The 8682-nt window shown below is 45.5% G+C and overlaps 1 pseudogene; it reads right to left on the bottom strand.

The window, feature by feature from the left end:
- Positions 1–1020: 1020 nt before the first annotated feature.
- Positions 1021–7251, bottom strand: LOC124030339 (annotated as a pseudogene).
- Positions 7252–8682: the final 1431 nt, after the last annotated feature.

The following is an 8682-nucleotide window of genomic DNA, read 5'->3' as shown; positions in this document are numbered from 1 at the left end:
AGGTTGATAATGTTGTGTTTAGTTGTAGCAGGTTAATAATGCTGTGTTTAGTTGTGGCAGGTTGATAATGTTGTGTTTATTTGTAGCAGGTCGGTAATGTTGTGTTTAATTGTAGCAGGTCGATAATGCTGTGTTTAGTTGTAGCAGGTCGATAATGTATTTAGTTGAAGCAGGTCATTAATGCTGTGTTTATTTGTAGCAGGATTATAAAAGCGGATAAAAGCGTCTGCTAAATGGCATATGTGTATAATGTTGTGTTTAGTTGTAGCAGGTTGATAATGTTGTGTTTAGTTGTAGTAGGTTGATAATGTTGTGTTTAGTTGTAGCAGGTCGGTAATGTTGTGTTTAGCAGTAGCAGGTTGATAATGTTGTGTTTAGCAGTAGCAGGTTGGTAATGTTGTGTTTAGCAGTAGCAGGTTGATAATGTTGTGTTTAGTTGTAGCAGGTTGATAATGTTGTGTTTAGTTGTAGCAGGTTGATAATGTTGTGTTTAGTTGTGGTAGGTTGATAATGTTGTGTTTATTTGTAGCAGGTTGATAATGTGTTTAGTTGTAGCAGGTTGATAATGATGTGTTTAGTTGTAGCAGTATTGGTAATGTTGTGTTTAATTGTAGCAGGTCGATAATGCTGTGTTTAGTTGTAGCAGGTCGATAATGCTGTGTTTAGTTGTAGCAGGTCGATAATGTTGTGTTTAGTTGTAGCAGGTTGATAATGCTGTGTTTAATTGTAGCAGGTCGGTAATGTTGTGTTTAGCAGTAGCAGGTTGATAATGTTGTGTTTAGCAGGTAGCAGGTTGGTAATGTTGTGTTTAGCAGTAGCAGGTTGATAATGTTGTGTTTAGTTGTGCATCCTGGGAGTGTCGGTCCATATGAGATTGGCCACACCTCTTTACAGGGGGAGGAGTCTAAGACAACAGTCCCTCATCATCTCACCTCAGCTCCTCCCCTTTCCTGGCCTTGGCAGGTATTGTGCTTTCTGATTGGCCCACTGTCTGGTCCCACCCAGTCAGGTCGAGTGGAGTTACTGCTGTGCGGGTGGTGAAAAGTGACCAATCACCTCGCAATATGCCGGAGGCGCGTTCCATGCGTCCGTGGCTGTTAGCTACGCTGATACCAGAGTTACTGCTGGGTGGTCTCGACCCTCCCCCTCCACTGTGCATGTCTATCACTTCACTGTGGAAGATGGTTCTATTGGGGGGCCCCTGACCGACTCCCTGTTTAACTCCAACTGCTGCTCTGGGTCCCTCAGCTGTAAGGTGCAGGGGCCCTGGTAGGGCGGGGGCTCCTCTCCGTCAGACAGGGAGATGGTGGGGGGAAGGTGGATGTCGTGGGTCAGGTAGGGGTAGGTGGGCTGGAAGCGACTGAAACGATCCCGGTACATAAAGGAGGGGGCTGTGAACCTCTCCCTGGCCTGGGGCACATACACCACCTAGACACAGAGATAGATAGAGGGTTAGATAGTTACACCACCTAGACACAGACACATACACCACCTAGACACAGAGATAGATAGAGGGTTAGATAGTTACACCACCTAGACACAGAGATAGATAGAGGGTCAGATAGTTACACCACCTAGTCACAGAGATAGATAGAGGGTTAGATAGTTACACCACCTAGTCACAGAGATAGATAGAGGGTTAGATAGTTACACCACCTAGACACAGAGATAGATAGAGGGTTAGATAGTTACACCACCTAGACACAGAGATAGATAGAGGGTTAGATAGTTACACCACCTAGACACAGAGATAGATAGAGGGTTATAGATAGTTACACCACCTAGACACAGAGATAGATAGAGGGTTAGATAGTTACACCACCTAGACACAGAGATAGATAGAGGGTTAGATAGTTACACCACCTAGACACAGAGATAGATAGAGGGTTATAGATAGTTACACCACCTAGACACAGAGATAGATAGAGGGTTAGATAGTTACACCACCTAGACACAGACACATACACCACCTAGACACAGAGATAGATAGAGGGTTAGATAGTTACACCACCTAGACACAGAGATAGATAGAGGGTTATAGATAGTTACACCACCTAGTCCTAGACACAGAGATAGATAGAGGGTTAGATAGTTACACCACCTAGACACAGAGATAGATAGAGGGTTAGATAGTTACACCACATAGACACAGAGATAGATAGAGGGTTAGATAGTTACACCACCTAGTCCTAGACACAGAGATAGATAGAGGGTTAGATAGTTACACCACCTAGTCCTAGACACAGACAGATACACCACCTAGTCCTAGACACAGACAGTCAGACCACCTAGTCCTAGACCCATTACTAAACAGCTTGGATCCAGTGGGTCCATTACTAAACAGACTGGATCTAGTGGATCCATTACTAAACCGATTGGATCCAGTGGATCCATTACTAAACAGATTGGATCCAGTGGATCCATTACTAAACAGATTGGATCCAGTGGGGTCCATTACTAAACAGATTGGATCCAGTGGGTCCGTTACTAAACAGATTGGATCCAGTGGGTCCATTACTAAACAGATTGGATCCAGTACTAAACAGATTGGATCCAGTGGGGTCCATTACTAAACAGATTGGATCCAGTACTAAACAGATTGGATCCAGTGGGGTCCGTTACTAAACAGATTGGATCCATTACTAAACAGATTGGATCCAGTGGGGTCCATTACTAAACAGATTGGATCCAGTGGGTCCGTTACTAAACAGATTGGATCCATTACTAAACAGATTGGATCCATTACTAAACAGATTGGATCCATTACTAAACAGATTGGATACATTACTAAACAGATTGGATCCATTACTAAACAGATTGGATCCATTACTAAACAGATTGGATCCAGTACTAAACAGATTGGATCCATTACTAAACAGATTGGATCCATTACTAAACAGATTGGATCTAGTGGGTCCGTTACTAAACAGATTGGATCTAGTGGGGTCCTTTACTAAACAGATTGGATCCATTACTAAACAGATTGGATCTAGTGGGGTCCATTACTAAACAGATTGGATCCATTACGAAACAGATTGGATCCAGGGGGGTCCATTACTAAACAGATTGGATCCATTACTAAACAGATTGGATCCATTACTAAACAGATTGGATCCAGGGGGATCCATTACTAAACAGATTGGATCCAGTGGGATCCATTACTAAACAGATTGGATCTAGTGGGGGTCCATTACTAAACAGATTGGATCTAGTGGGGGTCCATTACTAAACAGATTAGATCCATTACTAAACAGATTGGATCCAGTGGATCCATTACTAAACAGATTGGATCCAGTGGATCCATTACTAAACAGATTGGATCCAGTGGATCCATTACTAAACAGATTGGATCCAGTGGGGTCCATTACTAAACAGATTGGATCCAGTGGGGTCCGTTACTAAACAGATTGGATCCAGTGGATCCATTACTAAACAGATTGGATCCATTACTAAACAGATTGGATCCATTACTAAACAGATTGGATCTAGTGGGGTCCTTTACTAAACAGATTGGATCCATTACTAAACAGATTGGATCTAGTGGGGTCCATTACTAAACAGATTGGATCCATTACGAAACAGATTGGATCCAGGGGGGTCCATTACTAAACAGATTGGATCCATTACTAAACAGATTGGATCCATTACTAAACAGATTGGATCCAGGGGGATCCATTACTAAACAGATTGGATCCAGTGGGATCCATTACTAAACAGATTGGATCTAGTGGGGGTCCATTACTAAACAGATTGGATCTAGTGGGGGTCCATTACTAAACAGATTAGATCCATTACTAAACAGATTGGATCCAGTGGATCCATTACTAAACAGATTGGATCCAGTGGATCCATTACTAAACAGATTGGATCCAGTGGAGTCCATTACTAAACAGATTGGATCCAGTGGGGTCCATTACTAAACAGATTGGATCCAGTGGGTCCGTCATTAAACAGATTGGATCCAGTGGATCCATTACTAAACAGATTGGATCCAGTGGGGTCCATTACTAAACAGATTGGATCCAGTGGGTCCATTACTAAACAGATTGGATCTAGTGGGATCCATTACTAAACAGATTGGATCCAGTGGGATCCATTACTAAACAGATTGGATCCAGTGGGGGTCCGTTACTAAACAGATTGGATCCAGGGGGGTCCATTACTAAACAGATTGGATCCATTACTAAACAGATTGGATCCAGTGGATCCATTACTAAACAGATTGGATCCAGTGGGGTCCATTACTAAACAGATTGGATCCAGTGGGTCCATTACTAAACAGATTGGATCTAGTGGGATCCATTACTAAACAGATTGGATCCAGTGGGATCCATTACTAAACAGATTGGATCCAATGGGGGTCCGTTACTAAACAGATTGGATCCAGGGTGGTCCATTACTAAACAGATTGGATCCATTACTAAACAGATTGGATCCATTACTAAACAGATTGGATCTAGTGGGGGTCCATTACTAAACAGATTGGATCCAGTGGGTCCATTACTAAACAGATTGGATCCAGTGGATCCATTACTAAACAGATTGGATCCAGTGGGGTCCATTACTAAACAGATTGGATCTAGTGGGGTCCGTTACTAAACAGATTGGGTCCGTTACTAAACAGATTGGATCCAGTGGATCCATTACTAAACAGATTGGATCCAGTGGGGTCCATTACTAAACAGATTGGATCTAGTGGGGTCCGTTACTAAACAGATTGGATCCAGTACTAAACAGATTGGATCCAGTGGGTCCATTACTAAACAGATTGGATCCAGTGGGGTCCGTTACTAAACAGATTGGATCCATTACTAAACCGATTGGATCCATTACTAAACAGACTGGATCTAGTGGGGTCCGTTACTAAACAGATTGGATCCATTACTAAACAGATTGGATCTAGTGGGGGTCCATTACTAAACAGACTGGATCTAGTGGATCCATTACTAAACAGATTGGATCTAGTGGGGTCCGTTACTAAACAGACTGGATCTAGTGGGGTCCATTACTAAACAGATTGGATCTAGTGGGTCCGTTACTAAACAGATTGGATCTAGTGGGGTCCGTTACTAAACAGATTGGATCCATTACTAAACAGATTGGATCTAGTGGGGTCCAGTACTAAACAGATTGGATCCAGTGGGTCCGTTACTAAACAGATTGGATCTAGTGGGTCCATTACTAAACATATTGGATCCATTACTAAACAGATTGGATCCATTACTAAACAGATTGGATCTAGTGGGTCCATTACTAAACAGATTGATCCAGTGGGTCCATTACTAAACAGATTGATCTAGTGGGGTCGTTACTAAACAGATTGGATCCAGTGGGGTCCATTACTAAACAGATTGGATCTAGTGGGGGTCCATTACTAAACAGATTGATCTAGTGGGGTCCATTACTAAACAGACTGGATCTAGTGGGGTCATTACTAAACAGATTGGATCCATTACTAAACAGACTGGATCTAGTGGGGTCCGTTACTAAACAGATTGGATCCATTACTAAACAGATTGATCTAGTGGGGTCCATTACTAAACAGACTGGATCTAGTGGATCCATTACTAAACAGATGGATCCATTCCGTTACTAAACAGATTGGATCTAGTGGGGTCCGTTGCTAAACAGGGTGGATCTAGTAGGGTCCATTACTAAACAGATTGGATCTACTAAACAGATTGGATCTAGGTCCGTTACTAAACTAAACAGATTGGATCTAGTGGGGTCCATTACTAAACAGATTGGATCTAGGATCCATTACTAAACAGATTGGATCCATACTAAACAGATTGGATCCATTACTAAACAGATTGGATCTAGTGGGGTCCCCATCATTGGATCTAAAGTGGGGTCATTACTAAACAGATTGATCCATTACTAAACAGATTGGATCACACACACACACCAGTTACACACACATTGGAAACAGGAGGCGATTGGATCTAGTGGGTCCATTACTAAACAGATTGATGACAGAAAGAGACAGTCTAAACAGATCCATTACTAAACAGATTGGATCTGCTTCACTCATTACATAAACAGATTGGATCTAGTGGGGTCCCCATCACATCAGACAGACTGATGTCAGTGACTGCTCAATCTAGACCTGTCTCTCTCCTCCGCTGCACAACACAACCAGCTCACAATCTGGTTGACACACACACACACAGCAATACATGTTAAAACACACAACACACACACACACACTGGGTCACTTCACACACAATACACACACACAGAACCAGCACAATCTGGTTGACTGGACACACACACACACACAGCTGTCACACAGGTGTCTGGTACACACACCAGCTGTCTAGACAGGTGTCAGGAGGCGCAGCTGTCTAGAGCCGGTGTCCGGTACAGGCCAGAGACACACATCCTGATGACAGAAAGAGACAGGTGTCTGAACATTTGACCTGTGAGTTGAAACCGATAACTGTCTAACGGGTGTCTGGTCTGCTTCACTCAGCAATACATGTTAAAACAAGAACCAGCTCCAATCTGGTGAACTGGGTCTGCTTCACTGTCAGCAATAGGGTCATGTTAAACAAGAACCAGCTCCAATGTCTGGTCAACTGGGTCAGCTGTCTGACTGTCAGCAACAGGGTCATGTCTAAAACAAGAACCAGCTCCAATCTGGTGAACTGGGTCTGCTTCACTGTCTAGGTACAATATATGTTAAAACAAGAACCAGGTGTCTGGTGAACTGGGGTCTGCATGCAAACACAGGCACACACACACACGCACGTACACACAAATCACAGGAGGTTGGTGGCACCTTAATTGGGGAGGACAGGCTGGTTGTAATGACTGGAGCAGAATGGGTGGAATGGTATCAGGCACATCACTGTTTCCATGGTTTCCAGGGGTGTGATGCCATCTCCATTTCTCTGTTAAGAGCCGTCCTCCCCTCAGCAACCTCCACACACACACGCAGTACTGACCACGCTGTAGGTGTTGTGCTTGCCTCCGGGCCTGGTTCTGTCTGATACAAAGGAGCAGGCAGACACACACACACACACACACACACACACACACACACACACACACACACACACACACACACACACACACACACACACACACACACACACACACACACACACACACACGGTACTGACCACGCTGTAGGTGGCCTTTGCACAGACCTAATATGGTACTGACCAGACGGCATAGTGGTTCAACAGACAGCCAATCACCAGGTGCATTACAGTCATCAGGACCAGAATGATGAGGCCTGGCTCCCTGGTCGGAAAGGAGCAGGAGAGACAGACAACAGTGGTTCAACAGACAGCCAATCACCAGCAGGAGGACAGTCATCAGACAACCAGGTTGACAGGATCTGAGCAGACTCAGGACAGCTGGATGACAGAGAGTAGAGAAAGCAAGCCAGGCTGGGAGGATCTGAACAGACTCCAGGACAGCTGGAGGACAGAGAGGAGAGACACGGAGAGAAAGACAACAGGTTGGAGGATCTGAACAGACTCAGGACAGCTGGAGGACAGAGGTTGGAGGAGACAGACTCCAGGACAGCTGGATGACAGAAGAGAAAGACAACAAGGTTGGAGGATCTGAACAGACTCCAGGACAGCTGGATGACAGAGAGAGGAGAGAAAGACAACAGGTTGGAGGATCTGAACAGACTCCAGGACAGCTGGAGGACAGAGAGAGAGACACTGAGAGAAAGACAACAGGTTGGAGGATCTGAACAGACTCAGGACAGCTGGAGGACAGAGAGGAGAGAAAGACAACAGGTTGGAGGATCTGAACAGACTCCAGGACAGCTGGATGACAGAGAGCAGAGAAAGACAACAGGTTGGAGGATCTGAACAGACTCCAGGACAGCTGGATGACAGAGAGCAGAGAAAGACAACAGGTTGGAGGATCTGAACAGACTCCAGGACAGCTGGAGGACAGAGAGGAGAGACACTGAGAGAAAGACAACAGGTTGGAGGATCTGAACAGACTCCAGGACAGCTGGAGGACAGAGAGGAGAGACACGGAGAGAAAGACAACAGGTTTCGACATCTACAATACAATTAATCACTGTCAATGTCTACCGTTTCGGGAGGCAGGTAGCCTAGTGGTTAGAGGGGGGGCAGGTAGTCTAGTGGTTAGAGGGGAGGCAGGTAGTCTAGTGGTTAGAGGGGGAGGCAGGTAGTCTAGTGGTTAGAGGGGAGGCAGGTAGTCTAGTGGTTAGAGGGGGAGGCAGGTAGTCTAGTGGTTAGAGGGGGAGGCAGGTAGTCTAGTGGTTAGAGGGGGAGGCAGGTAGTCTAGTGGTTAGAGGGGGAGGCAGGTAGTCTAGTGGTTAGAGGGGGAGGCAGGTAGCCTAGTGGTTAGAGGGGGAGGCAGGTAGCCTAGTGGTTAGGAGGGGAGGCAGGTAGCCTAGTGGTTAGAGGGGGAGGGGGAGGCAGGTAGCCTAGTGGTTAGAGGGGAGGGGAGGCAGGTAGTCTAGTGGTTAGAGGGGAGGGGGAGGCAGGTAGTCTAGTGGTTAGAGGGGGAGGGGGAGGCAGGTAGTCTAGTGGTTAGAGGGGGAGGCAGGTAGTCTAGTGGTTAGAGGGGGAGGCAGGTAGCCTAGTGGTTAGAGGGGGAGGCAGGTAGCCTAGTGGTTAGGAGGGGGAGGCAGGTAGCCTAGTGGTTAGAGGGGAGGGGAGGCTGGTAGTCTAGTGGTTAGAG

Source organism: Oncorhynchus gorbuscha, unplaced genomic scaffold (assembly GCF_021184085.1).
Source record: "Oncorhynchus gorbuscha isolate QuinsamMale2020 ecotype Even-year unplaced genomic scaffold, OgorEven_v1.0 Un_scaffold_10689, whole genome shotgun sequence".
In the NCBI taxonomy this organism is placed as follows: Eukaryota; Metazoa; Chordata; class Actinopteri; order Salmoniformes; family Salmonidae; genus Oncorhynchus; species Oncorhynchus gorbuscha.
This window is presented reverse-complemented; position numbering and strand designations above follow the sequence as displayed.